Source organism: Pteronotus mesoamericanus, unplaced genomic scaffold (assembly GCF_021234165.1).
Source record: "Pteronotus mesoamericanus isolate MK-2021 breed Mesoamerican mustached bat unplaced genomic scaffold, CSHL_Meso_final contig_65, whole genome shotgun sequence".
Lineage (NCBI taxonomy): Eukaryota > Metazoa > Chordata > Mammalia > Chiroptera > Mormoopidae > Pteronotus > Pteronotus mesoamericanus.
Genome location: NW_026555228.1, coordinates 9159293 through 9178453, shown reverse-complemented (window position 1 = coordinate 9178453; position 19161 = coordinate 9159293). Strand labels below are relative to the sequence as shown.

At 41.5% G+C, this 19161-nt stretch overlaps 1 pseudogene; it reads left to right on the top strand.

Moving 5' to 3' along the window:
• The first annotated feature begins 705 nt into the window (after positions 1–705).
• Positions 706–819, top strand: LOC129077008 (uncharacterized; annotated as a pseudogene).
• Positions 820–19161: the final 18342 nt, after the last annotated feature.

Here is a 19161-nt window from a genome sequence, read left to right as displayed (position 1 = left end):
GGGAAAGAATATCAGCCGTGCGAATCTGTTCACACCTAGAAAACTAAGCAAAGATGGGGGTCCCGCCACATGGCAGTATTGTTTTGGTCTCACCTGCTGGCGTCTCCCAGCGTTTTGCTTTCATTTACAGGAAGATCTCAGCCTGCACGCCCCACCCGTGCTCTCAGGAAAACCCTGGGTCTCCAACAGAGCCCGTGGGCCTCAGGGCAGGGCTGCTCCGTGCCAGGAGTTCTGACCCCAGTTCTGGGCGGGGCTGACTCACATTTCCCAAGAGCTCCCAGGGGATGTTGCTGGGCCTGCTTGAGGACCAGCTCAATGTCTGTCTTAAATTCTTGGGCAATATTTATCAGTCTCACCTTATGAGACCAAGAGACTTTGCTCAGTTTCCAAAGTGGCCGGATCTTAAGGAATTTTGCCATTTTCTAAGGCAACAGAGCGCAGAGCTGGACTGCTTCCTGGCAAGTGTCCCCATGAAAGCTGCGGTTACTCTCCGCGGGAAGCGGGGTTGCTCACGTGGCCGCACTGCCCCCAGATGAGCTGGCGGGCCTTCACTGAAGGCTCCAGTAGTCAGAAGGGCCATTTCTTCCTCCTGGCAGCTTTGGGACCTCTGCTGTAAAAGCACTAGAGTCTCAATGGCCAGAGCACTTTTGTATTTGTCATCCCTCCTAGAGTCGTTCTGGGCAATCATTTTGAAAATAACCCTCCTGGGCTTATTTCTGCGAGGCGTTCAGAGGACAGTGCGATACAAGCTTAGTGCCCGGTATTGCTGGTTGTCTTGGTTTTGTGCACATTAAACCTGGTATTTTTATTGACACAGTATTTTTAGAAATCCTCCTGGGTTTTATCAATACTGAATAAATCAGAGAAAAACAGGAAGTGCAGGGAAGAAAGGAAGAAAAGAAGAAAAAAAGGATGAGAGGGGAAGAGAGAGAGAGAGAGAGAAGGTGGGGGGACCTCGGTTGGGAGGACTGGCTGGAAGGGAAGAAAGTGATTTTTCTGGAGAGAATACTGAAAGAGGGAGAAGTGAGAGGAATTGGAGAAAGCACAAAAGGGGAAACAAGATTTTCCTTCCCTCAAGAGGACAGTATTTGCCCAGGTAGCAGCACTCCTCAGACTTAGCAGGCATACCCCTCACCTGGGGTCCCATCAGCACAATGAGATGCCGGCACTGCCGCAGCCTGCCCCAGTGGTGCCGCCTCCTGCTACTCATCCTTCGGCCCCGTTCCTCTTGAACCCTGTACCAGGGTTGGTTTGTGTGACTAATCGTATATGGCAGAAGCGATGATCTGTCACTGCTGAGACCGAGTTGTAAAGGCACTGTGTCTTTGTCTCACCGATCACTGGCTCTGGGAGAAGGCCGCTGCTGCATCTGAGCAGCCTTTCACAGTAGCCGATGTCGAGCCCACAGCCAGCAGGGGCTGGAAATGGCTCCTCCAGTCTCAGACAGACCTTCAAATGACTACAACCTGGCCCGCATCTGCACTGTGATCTCCCAAGAGACTGTGTCCAAAACGCCCAGCTCTGTTGCTTCTGGATTCCTGACCCACAGAGACTGAGATAATAAAGCTTTGTTGTGTTAAGCCACTAAGTTTCACACCAAGACAGCACATATCTGGTGCAGTGAGAAAGGCCTGGAAACATGACTCCCCATTGTAAGTGGCTTAAATAAGTTTGCAAAAATTGGTATCAAAAGCAATTGGTAGGTTTAATCAAAAGGTAGTCTTTTTTAACTACATTTTTTCTTTATTTAATTAGGTGAAGTTTTTTTGTTTTTGTTTTTCATTTTTCATTTTTATTGTTCAAGTACAGTTGTCTCCATTTTCTGCCACTGCTTTCCTCCCTTCCCCTCTCCTACCTCCCACCCTCAGTCCTATCCCCCTTTGGCTTACACTTGAACAAAACAAGCAAGGAAAATATAACCAGAGACATTGAAATAAAGGTCAAAAGGTATTCTGACTTCTTTGGAAAGGCTCCGGAGACAAAAATTTCCAATCTCTGTAACTGTTCAAAAAATAAACAATTGTAGAATTATACACAGGTTAAAAAAAAAAAATCCCAGTTATGTGTGAAACAAATCTAAGGAGTACCTCAGTGGTTCTCAAAGTGTAGCTCCAGACAGGTGGCATCAAAGTAACTGAGAAATGTGTAAGAAATGCAAATTCTCAGATTCTACTCCACAAAGTAACTGTAGATAAAACAGCCATTTCTTGTGTTAGATTGCCACCTGGTAGAATGTCCATGTAATTACAGCTGACTTTTTTATTTCTTGTGTTAGAATGCCATCTGGTGGAACTTTATGTAATTGCAGACCACGCTAATTTTCTTATTCTTTATGTTACAGTGTCACTCAGTGGATTTATCACATAATTGCAGAGATTTTATTCTATTAATCAGTTTGAGTGCCACCAGGTGGAATTTTCATGTAACTGCATACAGACATGTTTTTCTTATTATTGGGTTGGCCACAAAGTTCATGTGGTTTTTTCTGTACAATGGCTCTAGTAGTGCTTAATTGTCTTTAATTTCATTCATAATCATTTTGTTCAACTGTATTGTGATAGCTGTCATATCAGCATGCATTTTTAAAAAACTTATCAAAATTCATGAATTTTTGTGTAGCCAATTAAATATTGAAAATGGAAGAAGACAAGCAACATTTTTGGCATATTATGTCAAGAAAGGTAAAAAAGGAGCTGTTATGCAAAAAAAGATTTGTGCAGTGTATGGAGAAGGTACTGTGACTGATTGAACATGTCAAAAGTGGTTTGCAAAGTTTCTTGGTACTATTGACATTTTGGCCAAATAATTATTTGATGGGGGGCTGTCTTAGGCATTAGAAGATGTTCAGCAGCACCCCTGGCCTCTACCCACTAGAAGCCAATAGTGGGAGATAGCAGACATACTCCACATATCCAAATCAATAAATTTATTGGTGAAAATGAAAAATGTGTCTTTTATTTTATGGAAAAAACTAAATAGACTTTCTGGCCAACCCAACAGTTTGCTTGGAATGCCACCCAATGGAATTTTACTGCAATTGCAGATTTAAAAAGTTTTTCCTGTGTGTGAGCTTAGAGTGACACCTGGTGGAATTGTTATGCAATTCCAAATCAGATACTATGTTTTTTTTGTTACAGGGCTCTCTCTCTTTCTCTCTGAACACACACACACGCATGCACGCACGCACGCACGCACAGTTGACCCTTGAACAATGAGGAGGTTAAGGTTGCCGACCCCCACACAGTTGAAAATCTAAGTTTTCACTCCCCCAAAGCTTAATTACAAACAGCCTACTGTTGACCTGAAGCCTTACCAATAATGGCTTGATGGAAAACAAATACTGAATGTTATTGTTACTTTTCACCTATTTTCATAAAAGAGAATCTTTGGATTCTTTTTGGTGAGAAAAAAAATAACTACTAATGTAGATCTTTCATAAAATTCAAGCTTAACAGAAACTCTCAAAAAGTAGAATACCTGTAATAGGAAAAACATAGGTGATTTGGAATTAAATGAAAATTTTACTGAGTGGTACTCTAATCTGAAAAATAGGGAAAAATTATCTGATCTGCAATTGCAGCAAAATTCCACTGGGTGGCATTCTAATCAGAATAATAAAAACATGTTTAAACAATTACATGAAAATTGTACCTGGTGGCATCAAGCTGATTAATAGGGGGGGAAAATCCTCTGCAATTTCGTGATAAATCCGCTGGGGGGCAATGTAACAACAAAAAAATAAATAAATAATACGAGCTGCAATTACACAAATCTCCCACATGATGGCACTCTAACACAAGAAATAGAAAAAGTACATCTGCAACTCCACTGAAATTCCACACGATGGCACTCTAACATAAGAAATGCAAAAGTTGATGCTAGCGTTTCCTGAAAATGTCATTAGATGGCACTCTAACATAAGAAATAGAAAAGATTTGAGCTTTGGGGGATGGGAATTTTTTTGGCATTTAACCAAACAAGGTATTATTATCAAATATGAGGTGATAAACTTATCAAATTTATTTACTTAGTAAATTAGAATTTAGTACATATATTTTCAGTGCTTTAGAGATATTTTAATTATGTTCTTTTATTTTGATGACTTGTTTGTACTTACCATTGGCAGGTCCTCTAGGGCAAATACCAAATATCTAACTTTTCTACCTCTCCAGTCTCTACCACAGTAACTGATGTATAGTGATAATTCAATAAATACTTATTAAATAAGTGAAAGAAAGAATGAATAAAAATGTGAGAGTCTAGGGAAGATCTAACAAATCAAGAGAAGGCAACATGGATAACATAAAAACCTAGAGTCTGAACTCTATCCTCAGGGCTTCTGTATCTTGCAATTGGACAAGTAGTGCAAAATGTAAAGAAAAATGTGACTGATACTGAAATAACAATGATTTTCATTTAAATACCTTCCAAGGTTGAGATTTTTTTAAGGTAGTAAATTAAAAGATAAAAAACGATTGACAAAGTTTACTTAAAAAGATGAAGTTTAGTGAGACCATTACATTTGATTGAGTTTCCAAAAGCACTTGCAAGTATTCTAGTCATTTAATTGCTTTAAAACTTAGTTTTCAAATTAAATGTTAGAGTTACTCACCTAGAGGAGCCTGGGAAAGCTGCCTGTGTGGGTCCCCTGAGGATTCATCCCCCAAGAAGCTTCCAGGTTTGCCCAAGGCTGGGCTGGACCAGCAGCCATTGGAGGGCGAGGTAAGAGCTTCCAATTTGCAAACCAGATGTAGAAGGCCAGATCTTGCCTTGGGAAACATGGGAAGAAGCTCCACTTGCCTTCTTGCCCTCCACCTGACTCTGCCAGGTTTGAACATGCTGCTTCCTCCTTCTCAGCTCCCCTGACTCCACTGAGATCTGGCCACCCAGCAGTTGCCCACTGAGAGTACCCTCAGTGCTTCCCATTTCCAAGGCCCCAAAGTTGTTTCTGAACTAGAACTAATCTTCTGTCCCAGCTGACTACCCTGAAATTCATGGTCACACTGCTCATCAGGGTCCAGTCTCTATCCATGCCTTCTGTTTTGCCTTTTGGAAGGGAATTTGCATTTTGTCTTGAACTAAAATCCTAAAGTAGCACTCCTATGTTCATTTCAGCATTATGTACAATTGCTAAGATACATGGAAGCAGCCCAAGTGTCCCTCAGTAGATGAGTGGATAAAACAACTATGGGACATTTACACAGTGGAATACTATTCAAGTATAAAAAAAGAAGAAAGTTTTACCCTTTGCGACAGCATGGATGGACCTAGAAAACAATATGTTAAGTGAAATAAGCCAGTCAGAGAAGACAAATAGCATGTGATTTCACTCATATGTGGAATCTAATGAACAAACTGAACAAGCAAAATAGGGACAGACTCATAGATAGAGAGCAGGCTGACAGCTCTGGGCAGGAGGTAGGGGGTGGAGGGATCCAGCAAAATGGTTAAAGGACTCCTGTACAGGGACAATAGTGTGGAGATTGTAGGGGAGGAGGCAGGGGGGTGGAGGTGGAAGAGAGTATAAGGGGGATAAACGGTAATGGGAAAAAAAAACAATAAAAATAAATTTAAAAAAAGAAACCTAAAGTAAAAAGAAATCTCAAATGGCGGAGTTGGAGGCCTCAGCCACTGACTAGGGATTTTCAGGCTCCTGGCGCTTTGGCCTATGCTGGTGCTGCTTACACAGCTGGGAGCACTGGGTGCCACTAAATGCCCTGTTTCCTGGCTGTTAGCCTATTTAACAAACAAAAATGGGTTTATAAGGCCCTGGCATTCATGCCGTCTGCCATTAGTCACTGTTTCAGTCCCCGGAGCTTGGGCTTTAGGAAGCCCAAGTGCTTTGCCAAGCCCTGATCTGTACACTGTCCCCTCTCGGCTGGGGACACCTGTGTCAGCGTCCCAGTACTGCGAGGGCCATGCAGACTTCCAGCCCTTGTCTTGAATCTTCTTCCAAATGCCAGCACTTTGCCTCCACCCCCTCCACCCTACTTAGGTCACTACTGCGCCTCTCTCAGCTGGGCTACTGCAGAGGTTGAACGGCAGACTTCCCTGCATCACCGTCGCCATCTCTGGCCCACTCTCCTCATGAGGTCAAGGGGATCTGCCAGAAGCATAAACCAGAACTTGTCCTACCTTGTTTAGTACCCTCCAGACCTGCCCACTGCAGTTCGAGTGCCCCACAAACGGCGTAAGACCTAGAGGAGCCGCCTGACCTGCCCCCACGACCACTTCCTTCTTCTTCACTTGCCTTCCTTCTGTTCTCTGTAGACCAGCCACTTTGCGTTTTGCCCCTCAAATACTCTGACTCATACCTGGCTGAGGTCTTTGGATAGATGCTGCCATCTCTGGCTTCTGCACTGGGTGTTCAGAGAGGCTGCCCCAGGGAAAGGCAGTTCCGCAGGATGGGCGAACCGCATCTATTTGGCCTCCTGATCTTTTCCGCGGAGTGATCTTGTTCAAGTGGATGGGCCGGTGTTTATCCGCCGTCTGTCCCTCACAACAGAAAGTGTCCACAGTAGGCATATTGAGCATCTTGTTCAGCTCCGTATCCACAGAGCCTAGAACAGTGCTGGACACACAGTAGGCGCTCAATAAGCATGTTCCGGTGGAATCATCTCCATACAGGTTAATATAAGCATCACAATCCCCTTTTGGAGCTTCTTTGCATCTGTTACATTTCTGCAGGTACACAGAACCACAGTTAAATCACGGAAAATTATGGCACTTGGGAAGTCTTGATATTGAACATTTCAGGGGTTCTTTTATCTCATGCTCTTCATCCAGTGTGCACAGATGGGGAATGCATGCCCTGTGATACCAGCATGTCTTCAACATTTTAGAGTCTAAGCCCCTTAGAGGACAAACAGTTGATGTCTTGGAACCTCTCATTTGCTGTTCTTTTATACAATTGTTTTGTGATTTTAGGTTCTCTTAGACCAGTGATTCTCACCTGGGAGTGGCTTTGCCTCCAGGGCACACTTGGAAATGTCTGGAGGCATTTTTGTTTGTCACAACAAATGCTGGCATCTAGTGGGTAGAGACCAGGGATGCTGCTAAACGTCCTACAGTGCGCAGGGCAGCCCCATAGCAGAGTGATCCAGCTCAAAATGTCAACAGTGCGAAGGCTGAGAAACGCTATTTTTATTTTAGACTATGTAAATTAATAATGCACTGCTTTAAGAACATGTATAAAGGACCCATGGACAAGACCAAAAGGGGGTTGGATTGAGGGTGGGAGGTGGGGTGGGTGGTGCAGGGGAGAAGGGTGCGGGGAAAGTGGAGACAACTGTACTCGAACGACAATAAAAACAATAATAAAGGAACTTATGGAAACGACAACAGTGTGGTGATTGCGAGGGTGAGGGGATGGGTGCATGTAAAAGAGACTATGGGGGTACATTGTAATGGAAAAATACTATAATAAAAAATAAAGTAATAAATTTAAAAAAGAAAATGTAAGAAAGTCATTTAAAGAAAGAAAATACATGTTATTTATAGAAACTTTGGAAGTATAGATAAACCCAGAGATGAGAAACAGCTAGCATCTATTAATCTTTTGGTGTTTTAGATTTCTTGTAATTTTCCCATGCACTTGTATATTACTGTTAATAAAGTGATATGTTCTGGAGATATTGTTGGGTAACTATTTTTAATTTAATGTCCATGTCATTAAGGATTATTGTACTACATGGTTTTTAATGACTGCATAGTGTTTTGCTGTGTGGATGTAATACTATTTACTTATTTCCCGACCATAGGACATTTACATTTTCTAATTCTTTCTATCATTCTCAATACTTTGATGAGAGATAGACATTTTGGTATCTAAGTTTTGTGCAGAACTCTGATTATTTCGTAAGATGTATTCTTAGAAGTTGAACCGCTGGGTCAAACATTATATTTCAAGGCTTCAATGTCCACTTTTAAAAACTAGTAACTAGATGGTGAGCTCATGGTGGGCGGAGACGTATTTTAAACTGGTATCCTTCACTGTGACATGCTGCCTTAGGTGGGGCTCCTTCAGAAGCGGATATGAGAGGAAGATTCAAATGCAGGTCACTTACTTGGCAAAAACATAGGTCAAGGAGTGAGGAGGGGAGGCAGGGAAAGGGGAGGAGCCAATGCAAGGGGCGTTACAGCGCAGGCTACCTCTGAGGGCAACCGCAGCTCCACACCCCAGAGCAGTTCTAGGAGCAGGTGTGGAGCACCTCTCAGAGCTGTCCCATATAGCGGGGAGGAAGCCAGGGGATAGACCCTCCCACTCCCATTCATCAAGGCCACGCCCACTTTCCTTGCCTGCTGGCTGGGTGTGCTCCCATCACAGGAGGAAGCCCTTGGCTGGGGAGTGACTGGTGCTTGCAGGAGGGAGCCAGCGATAGGCACGGGATGGTGAGCGCCAAGGGCGGTACTGTTGGTGCACTGACAGTATTATGTCGGCTACATGGGCCCTGCAGCAAGTGCACAGTAGGTGCCCGCTTGGTATTTTTCAAATAAACCAATGACACTTTGCATCTTTTTTTCTCATAGGATAAAAAAGTCACACCTTTTTAGAGTAGGAGGTGGGCTCAAGCACAATCCCAGCAATCTTCCACTTTAAAAATGAGAAAACATGTTCAGAGAGCTGGAAGCTTCTCAAAGCAAAGCTTCCTCTCCTCCCGCAACCATGGAGGACTCCGAGGGCCTGAGTGTGGGGTAATGGACCCCAGCCTTCCAATAACTGACATGTAACAAAGCATTCAGCTTTAGATGCTGGGGTGCATAATTTTTCCTTCAAACACTCCAAGCACCCCTCTGTCTCTGAGTTTTGAAATCGCTGTTTCCTTCTGCACAAAATGGTCTCTCCTAGATGTCTGCACAAATATCTCCTTCTCATCAGTCATGGCTTGGCTCCAATGCCACTTCCTCATCGAGGCCACACTGGCCTATGGTTCCCTCAGCTGATAAGTTTAGGGAGATGTCATCAAATGTTCAAAGCACATGAAAGGCACAGACACCCAGAAACTATCAGAACAGAGACTATCACTAACAGTGAGGAAGACATTATTTTCATTAGACCTCTATGATCTGTGTGGTTTGGATCTACTGGAAGGGTAGGCTCTCCATAAACCCATTCATCAAACACAAAGAAAGTGTAAAATATACAGGGAATGGGCTGGTGGTTTGTGCAGAGGGAAATGAAAAAAGGGATAGTCCCCGCAGATCCCCGATCAGCACAGGCGGGGTGCGTAGCCATCTGATTTGTTTGGGTTTGTTGAGATGCTATGTATCTTGTTTCCACCCTCTGAAGTCCATCCTCCACCTTCTCCACTTTGTCCCTGCTGTGGCCCAGGTGACTTACATGCAGAAGTTACATCCACAGGCCCCTAACTCTTGGCCTTCAAGTTGGGTCCAAACAGTGGGCAAAAGGAGCCTACGGGGTCAGTGCTTTTACTCCTCATGGCATTCTAGAGCACTTGCCCAATCCTTTATGAATTCACCTTTTATTAAACTTGCCTCCACTTACCCAGTTCACATGCTCCATCTGTTACTTGCTGGTACCTTGACTGATACAATATTTTGGTATATTTAAGATTCAGACATTCAACTTAGCACCTGTTTATTTCAGAAGCTTTCATGCAGTCATTTGAAATGATGTCATGCAAAGATTTCTGTCTGGTTCTTTCTTTTCCTTTCTTAAAGGTCATGCTCTCTGTACCATTTTTCATTTTTGTTTCATCTTTTGTTTTGAGAGATAACTTAAATATAGTAAAGTGCAGCAGTCTTAGAAGTACAGCTCAATGAATCTGTACATTTGTATATGTTTATGGAACAGCCCATGAAATAAAAATCTAGACTATTTCCAGCATCCTTGAAGGCTGTCATGCTCCTTTCTTGTCAATACTACTCTCCCAAAAGTAACCACTGTTTTTTAAAAAATATTTTTATGCATTGGTTTAGGGTGTATAGCTTAGTTGTTAGATAATGACATATTTTACAGTGATCCCTTCATATTTATGAAATCTACCTGATATCATACTTAGTTATTACAATATTAGTGCCTATATGTCCTATGCTGTATTTTACACCCCTGTAATTATTCTGTAACTACCAATTTGTACTTCTTAATCCTTCACCTTTTCACCCAGTCTCCCAACCCTCAACCCACCTTTTCACTCAGTCCCCCTAATTTATGCTGATTTCTGTCAACATAAATTAGTTTTGCCTGTTTTTGAACATCATATAAATAGAATCATATAGTATGTGCTCTTCCTTATCTGGCTTCTTTCATTTGGTTCAATATCTCTAAGATTCAGTCTTGTCGTTCAATGTCCTCTGCTTGTAAGTTTGATTTGACGTTTATTAAAATTAAAATTATTTCTGGTTTATATTAACTTGGTTACTTATTTGTAAAATAGGATACATGACAGCCATGTCTTAGGCATTGGGGAGTAATTAAACTTAAAGATAGCTGAAAAAATTATACAGAGTTATATCCATATTACTTTTGTGGTTTAATAATAATAGATAATAAATACAATTAGAAATACTACAGTAGCAAAATCGAAGCCTACTGTGCTTCTCTGAGCAGAAAGCAAATGTTATCTTGGGAAAAACTTTTCTCTTAGGTTACTGAGCATGTGCTTTGCTGATCACATTGTTCCTTTCACTGAAATAAAATGTCCTTTGCATCATTTTCCCACCCAGAGTATAATGGAGCCAAACAGAGACTATCACTAACAGTCAGCTTGTAAGGAAGACATTATTTTCCATAGATCTCCATGATCTGTGTGGTTTGGATCTACTGGAAGGGTAGCCTCCCCAAAGCCTCATTCATGGATCTGAGCCTGCCCCACCAAGTCTTGGGAAAGCCAAACTTGATCTGAGTGATATCCTTGGTTTCTGTCATGTGGACCACCTTTCCAGCTGGAGATTGAAGGATGCTCAGCTGCCAAAGAGAACTCCATCCTGGCCACACATCTGAGACATCAAGGAGCTTGAGCAGCTCCAGAAGGAATCTGCAATTAATTATGTTTCACAAATTGCCTTTAGTATGGGACCGGCTCTTTTCAGGTCCTGGATGAGGCACAGTATGTGACTTTGGCAGGTTTACCTGACTAAGTTACACATTCATGGTGGGAATGGAGAACACTAATGTCGTTTGGAAGAACTCTGCTCTTTGGAAGATAGGAGAGCATCACCAGCCAGGACATTTGGCAGTAGAGTCCCACCCTCCTGGACCCAATCAGCTCTATCTTTTAGTCATCTGCAGTATGGAAAGTTTGGCTGCCTATTGAAAGGGATGGAATTGATGATTTTCTTGTGCTCTGTGAGCTGGGATGGGCTTCTTACATTTCTGTTACACCACAGAGTAGCATCTCCTTTTAGTAAATCACAGGCCCTATTCAGGCCTGAGGGCTAGAAGCAGAAATTGCTACAGGAAGGGCTGGTCTTATGGTAGGTGGGTAGCCACCTAAATGCATGGTAGGAGGGCTAAGAGTTCAGATGCTACAGTGAGGCTTCCTGGGTTCAACTGGCTCCATCAATGACTTGCTGTGTGACTTTAGGCAAGTAGCTATTAACTCCTTTAAGCTTCAATTGCCCTATTTGTAAAATGGGGATCATTTCGCCTAAGTCATAGTGTTGTGCAGACAAATGAGATAACATATTAACTTAGCAAATCATATATTTCAATACACGTTACTTAATGTAATAAGGTACTTCTCAGTGCAAAAATCCAAATATAAAAACATCATTTTATTATTTCTTTAATGTAAATTTAATTTTGGATACCCATGGCAGAGGAAAATTTGAACTCAATTATTAAGTCTTCCCCATGTCAGAGCTGTGCAATTGTTTCATCTATATATATATTTTTTTCTCAATTACAGTTTACATTCAATATTATTCTGTATTAGTCTCATATATATATATATATATATAGAGAGAGAGCACTGGTTATAAAAGAGTGGTTAAAAAATCATGTACTTTACAGAGTGGTTCTCTTGATGTTTCAAGTACCCATCTGACACTATAGATAGTTATTATGATATTCATGACTATATTCCCTATGCTGTACTTTTACATCCCCATGGCTATTCTATAACTACCTATTTGTGCTTGTTAATTTATTCAACTTTTCCACCCAGTGCCCCTAGGCCTCCTCCCCTCTGGCAGCCATCAGTCTGTATTGTGTATCCATGAGTATGCAGGTGGCCCATACTGGACAGAGTCCTAGCTCCCTTTCGAGCCCAGCAATTCTGGTGCTACCCAGATATGCTTGGGTCATAGGACTATGCCAAAGCTGGAGCCCCCTGTCCTTGGGACCCAGTGTCCCTGAATGTACCACATGATTCTGCTCTCTAAAATCTTGCCATCTTCCTGAGGTATCAACAAAGCAGTAGGGATAATGAGGCTGCAGAATCTTCCCCTCCCTCAATGTTTTGTTATAGAACACTCTGAGGTATTCTATGAAAACTACAACTGTTCCCAGCAGAGCAAGTCCTTCTATGAAGGTCACTAGACTTTGCTAACTAAGAGAAAGGATATTTTCCTGTGTGGTGATAAAGTGAAGCAATAAATAAGTCTCTTAGAAATTACAATTCTGTCGTTTCTTCTACACTGCCCTAAATGACTATGGCTTTATATGATGTGTACAAGAGAAGATACAACTTGATTTTATATGACAGTAATATTTTTTCTTGAATTTTAAAGATGTTTTAATTCAGAAAAACATAAATGAAGAAATAACTAAGTGACTCACCTGAGGTTATGTGGCTAGTTTATGTCCTCATCTAGACTTGCACCCAGGTCTCCTGACACTTCCGGTCCTGAGTTATTTCTCTTTCCTTACTGCCCAATTCAGAGTTCCTGAGGTCCTGCTATTCAAAGCATAGGCCTCTCCTGGGAGCTTGCTGCAAATGCAGACCCCCAGGCTCCACCCTAGACCTGTTGAACCAGAACCCTGTGCCTGTTGATGTTTGAGAAGCAGAGGTTTAAGGTTTAGCACTGTTTTAGGGTGAACTTTTGTGTCTCCCTTTTAGCCACAGAAGCTGAGGCCTTCAGTGCACAAGATTATATGATGGAAGAGAGACCTACTAAAGAATTAGACAATGCCCAGTGTTTCAAAGTAACCCCTAAATATTATTTCAAATTCTATAACAGGTGAGACAGTGCAGACACTGACCAATACGGAAGTCAGTTTACAAAGCCCTCTCAAGAGCAAAGTGCTTATTCTCACCCCAGGGTCTTTACACTCACCATTCGGTCTGCCAGAATGCTCTCCAGATACTCTCATGGCTTGCTTCTGCACTTGATTCAATATTAGCTCAAACATCATCTCATCAGAGAGGCCGTCCTTGACCATCCTACTAAGACAGCCACCATCCAGTCACTTCCTATCCTTTTACCCTGCTGTGTTTTTCTTCACAAGACTTGTCACCCCTTGGAATTGCACTGCTTATTTATTTGTTTACTCATTGTCTGTCTCCTCCACTAGAATTTGATCAGGACCTTTCCAGTCACATTTACACTACATTCCTAACATTTAGCACAGGGACTGGCATATAGCAGGCTCTCATTCAATATTTGTTGTAATAATAAATCACTGACTCCACCTACATGTAAAACTTGTCTTGCATATAGATAGCTTTGCTTGCATACCCCACCCCCTGCCCCACCAGAAATGAGAAATTCACAGCAGATTCTGAAGAATACAAGGATTAACAGATTTTGTGTCTACTTCAAGTGTAGGGTGGGATTCAGGTCTTGGGGGGGATATAGTCTTAGCAGCTTAATTTTCTCAAAAACAAGACCTATACCATTATATATGTGTGTGTATCAAATACGCAGATAATTGTAAGTGTAGTAGTTAGAAATTAAATAGTAAGGATAGAGACAATTACAACATTCAAAGAATTACCTGTGCACTTCAATTGTAAAAGTGAATATTTGTTCGTTGGAATTCTTTTAAGATTGAAAGCATTGAAATTGGTTAAACGTGCTCTCTTGCTTTACATATAATAGTTGTGAAATTCAAATATGCTTATGAAATAAATGCTTTACTTATCAATGGGCACTAATGACTTACCTAGGTGCTGCCATCACAAAATAAGTATCTTTGTACATGTAAGTGTAAACTGAAGAGTAATTCACACACCATCCTTATTTTTCTCTATTGCATTTTAATGATACAAACAGTAGTTTCCCATATCCATTTTCTTTGTGAGGTTTATTTTTTTGCTATGTGAGAAGATTGCTATGTTTAAATTAGCTTATAAATCATGCCTTATAAAACTGTCTGAGTAGTTAGCAAGAAAACACTGTGCCATTGATATTTCTGAGGAGTGGGGATGCTCTGGGAGATGCTTTCCAATTTAGGTGAGTATACGAAATGGAATTCTCCTATTCTCCAGGTTTTCACCTTTTTGTACTGCTATTAATGCAAGATGGCAGCTTTTCCAGAAGGCAGTGTGACTTTATGTGCATGTCATAAAGAAGCCAAAAAACAAACTCCCCAGAAGCACACACAAAATTTGTTCCAATGCTAATGACACCTGCATAGAAGCAGACTGGACAAGGAAGCAGTTTGTCTGGCCTTTGACTTCTGCCCAATCCTAACTCAGAGCATTGTCCAGCCTACTTCTTCCTTAGAAAGGCTCACTCCCCAAAGCCTGTTCTGGAAGCATCCTAGAACTATTCTTAATTTCCAATGTGAAGTGAAATGTATGCTTTATACAAGATTATTACATAGTTTAAGTGGTTGCGAACCCTAAGGTGAGAGGAAAACTGACAAATAATTTTCCTGCAGACTCATGTAGAAATCAGAACAATGGGTTAATGGAAAAGATAGGGAACGGAATGGCGATTGTAGAAGTTGGGCCTGTTTCTCAGTGGTTCAGCAATGGACACATTCAGAGGGGATTAGAGAGCTTCAAAAAAGCCCATCAGGCTTTAAGGCAGGCGACCTGAACTCCAGGGGACATTGCCAAATTACCAGGAAAGAATCTTCAGAAGACATCCTTCCCCACTCAGAGGGCTTCTGATGTTCCTCGGCGTTCACATGTGGACTGGTTATCTTCCCTTTGTTTCTCAGATCCATTCTCCATCCTCCTCCTCTCTGCTTTACAGGGCATGTGAACTGCATCCTTAAATGGACCAGACTCTCTTGCCCTCCCTCTTCTGGTTGGCTTCATCCAATGGGAGATAGGAGCAGGAAGTTGGAGAGCAAGGGGAAAGTGAAGTTAAGGGATTTTTATTCTCCAGCTCTTCTTCTTGCCAGGTCAAGCTGACTTGCCAAACGGCTCCCACAAGATGGCTGCTTCCACTACTACCCTCTGGGTTCTGGTTACCACTCTTTTCTTTGCCCGTCCAACTTTAGGGGTAGTAACAGGTCCCTGCAGTCATTTGTTCTGAAGTACTGCACTCCCCTTTGGGATTCCCTAAACCCTGAGCACACCTCTGCACATAGTCCCTCTATTAAACTCTCTTCAATTTCTCCTAATTGTGCCTTTTGTTTCCAGCCAGGACTAAGTTGATGGGGAGTGGGTGGGATGGTTTGCTGGCCTATGCAGGGTGATAAACTCTCTAAGTGATTTTAATTCCTATCTGCTTCCCTGCCTTTCTTGCCTAACCCTCTTCAGAATAGCAATGCAGCCCATCGAGAAATGGGGCAAGGGGTAGAAGGAAAGGTGGGGATAGGGCACAGGAGCAGTTATTAGGGCAGAGAATGCCTGGCATGCCACCATTTTCCTTTCACTTTCAGGGTCTGTGGAAATCCTTATTAGTCTGGAAGCAAGTACTGGACAGCAAGGACCAAACTAGCCAATTTGTAAAACCAATTTGGATGTGGCCACTTATTAGACTACTGCATATTCTGCTTTAAAAGAGAAAACAGTACACAGGAAACATTACTCTCCTTTTCCTCTCGCTGACTACTTCAACTAATAGGCCTGTGGATTAGTCACTTTGCTAATGAGTAGTTTTACCCTGGCCCTCAGTGAACTAGGCTAGAGAGGGGCTCTGAAAACTCTCGGAAAACCTCATGAAAAGTCCTGTTCTTTTGACCCATTGGCAGAGGGATGAGATTTGCCAGGGATCAATGTTTATGTATTATAGCTACATTTGGAGATTGTTTTTCTAAATATCACAATTGAGGAAAGTAAGAAATTTTATAATAATAGAATTGAAACAGAACATTCCAAGACATAACGTGTTTTCATTGGTCTCTAAGATTTTCATAGCCCAGAAAAGCAAGCAAGGAAAAACTGTTTCACCAGGTCCTCAACATCAGTGGTTCACAACCAGGGGCAACTGTGCCCCCCAGGGGAAGCTTGGCAAAGTCTGAAGACATTTTTGGTTGTCACCACCAGAGTGAGGATTCTATTGGCATCTACTAGAGGGAGACCAAGGATGCTGCTAAGCATCATACAATGCACAGGCCAGCCCCTACAACAAAGAATGATCTAACTCAAAGTGTCACTAGTGCTGAGGTTGAGAAGCTTTTCTCTGCATTAAAATTACAGCCCTATCAGCAAGGAAATTAGTAATAAATACTCTTTATAACTTTGCAATTTAAAAACTACACTCCAATGAAGTTAAATACCACTAGTTTACTGATAACACTATAAATTACTCATTAAATATTATTGCCTTAGAGTCTGCAGTATTTGAAAATGGCAAGTTTATTGCCTTTTTTGCATGTAATTGAGGTTTTTCAAAATACAAATGAGGGTAGTTGGTCATATGGAATAAAATAGTTTTGGAGCACATGGAGTATTTTAAAAAAATTACCTCTATTATCAAAAGCATTTTTCCTCCAGGTGTGGTTTTAACTAAAGAGATACCCAGCCCAAAAAGAACTGATCTGTGGTTCAGAGTGCAGACCAAGGTGAGGGTAGTAGAATTAGCATCTTAATCATTAGCAACTGCAAAGAAGGGGGTGAGTCTAGTGGTATTTGGGGAGCATTTTACCAGACACAAAGGTATCAAGTGATCTGTCTCCTTTTCACTCAAAACAGTTCTGGCTTGATCATGAGGTCCTCAAGGTGTCTTCGAGTAAGGAGGAAAAAAGCTGTTCTGGTAATTGACTACTGTTACTTCCTGCCCAACAAACTATTGAGTTTTGCTAGTGAAAGAAGAGGCCAACAGTGTCTTACTTATAATGCTTGTCACTAAAGGACAAAGCATGCTTGTTTCAAAAAGTCCCTTTGTTAAACCTTACTCTGTGATGTGCTTCAGAAGCAGGTTCAGGAGAAATAAAAGAGCTATTAAAGCAGCTAAAAGGATTTTATGGCAAAGAAAAATCAGCCTGGTATTAAAATTAATGAAGAGGCTGGAAGAGCATAGATGAAAATGCTGGAAGGATGAAGATAGAGAAACTATTTTAAGGTCAGTCTCCTAGAAGATTGAGAAAACAAATGTAGGCAGGTAGAAGGAAATGCCAGTCTCTTCAAATTAACTATCCAAAGAAGGATTACATTTCTTGGAAAAACTGACCCCATTCAAATTTGTAGCTCCAAATACCATTCTTATGAGTTTATTAGAAAAAACAGCTCAAGAGCCTCATCAATTCAGGAATTTGAAGAGCACTTGAGAGTTTGTTGAAATTTCTACTCTTCTTCAAAGGAATGTTCCTAGAAGCAGAAATTGGTCTGCTCAGGTTAAATGATGAAGAGCTCAGATAGGCCCAATTTGCAGGAATTTAACAACTTGTCCAAATAATGGGTGAAGAGAGGATGAAACTCACTGCCAAGGTTGTGCAACTTGGCTTTGTGGACCATCCAAGTCCAGCTCCCTGCCAGGTGAGGGTATGGGGGAGTGTGTGACTGTCAAGGCTGACCCCTTCCTACATGGCCTGCTGGAAGTGGGTTCTTGCACTGATACTTTAAGAACAATCTCATTTCGGAGCCAATGAGGTCCCATAGAATACAGTGGTAAGTTGGGGTCAACATATACCAGAAAATCCAATAATAATACTGGACAATAAATAAGTAAAAATGCTAACAATCTTTGTTATGGAATATACTTTTTGAAGATAAGCCACTAATGGTTTATCATAATCAATGAGATGATAACAAATGGTAGGGTTTAAAATAGCAGGAAGTATTTATTGAAGTGGTATTTGAAAGCAACAGAGTAAATGAAGAAGAAACAAGAATATGGTCAGAACAATTCCAACAAGGATTAGGAGGAAAGTAAAGATGGTCATGTCCACATGGGAATAAAGCTAATGGCAATAATACCCAACACTTATTTGCCCCTTCTGTGCCAGAGATTGCTTGGTGCTTTTATTAACATTATCTTTAATGTTAACATTGAATCTTCTTCACAGCTCTGTGAAGTGGATACCATTACCCCATTTTAAAGACAAGAATCTGAATTGCAAAGACTTTAAGTAAATCCCCAAATTCTCATAACTACAAAGCAGCAGAGCTGGGATTTGAATCCATGGGTCTCTCACCAAGCTATTATTAAACACTATATTCTACCGGTGCAAACTTTCTGGCTGTGTAGTGGAGTAGGATGATGCCCCAGGGGAACAGCAGAAGTTTCATCACTTGGGTTTTTTAGACTGAACAAAATATTAGTATGTGTGTCATAGGAAGTAATCTCTAAAGGCTCAGGGGTGGGTTAAAATAATATCTGCAACTTCCATTTCTGAATGTTAAAAATGCTTAATCCATAACACTGGCCATATTAGTGTAGCTCATTGCAGTTTTAATAGAACCCTCCCATATACTTTCTCATCTGAGCCTCCCTGAAATCTTGTGAAGTAGGCAGGCCACATATTACCATGCTTCTTCTCAAAGATGCGATGGGCAGTCCCATCAGAAATGAAACATTGCCAAGTTACTTATCATCAAAAATATGTGGGAGGAGGGGGAAATGTGATTCCAAAAAAGTTGCTTATTTCAACCCTGAGCAGTTCGTAGGAGTTTATAATTTATTTCCATAACAGTGTGATTGCTTCCTTTTCAACAAGGCTTTGACTCACTTGGAGGAATGTATTCCATTACAAGTCTGCTGGCTTCAGGCTTTATGTAGAACCAGTTGGTTGCCATGACGATTGGTACTAACAAAATACAAACCATGGACTCTCTGAATACTGGTGAACTTTTTCAATACTGGTCACCAATTCCCTTCCAGCAGTCCACTTCAGAAATGTGGAAGCTGATAGTGTTT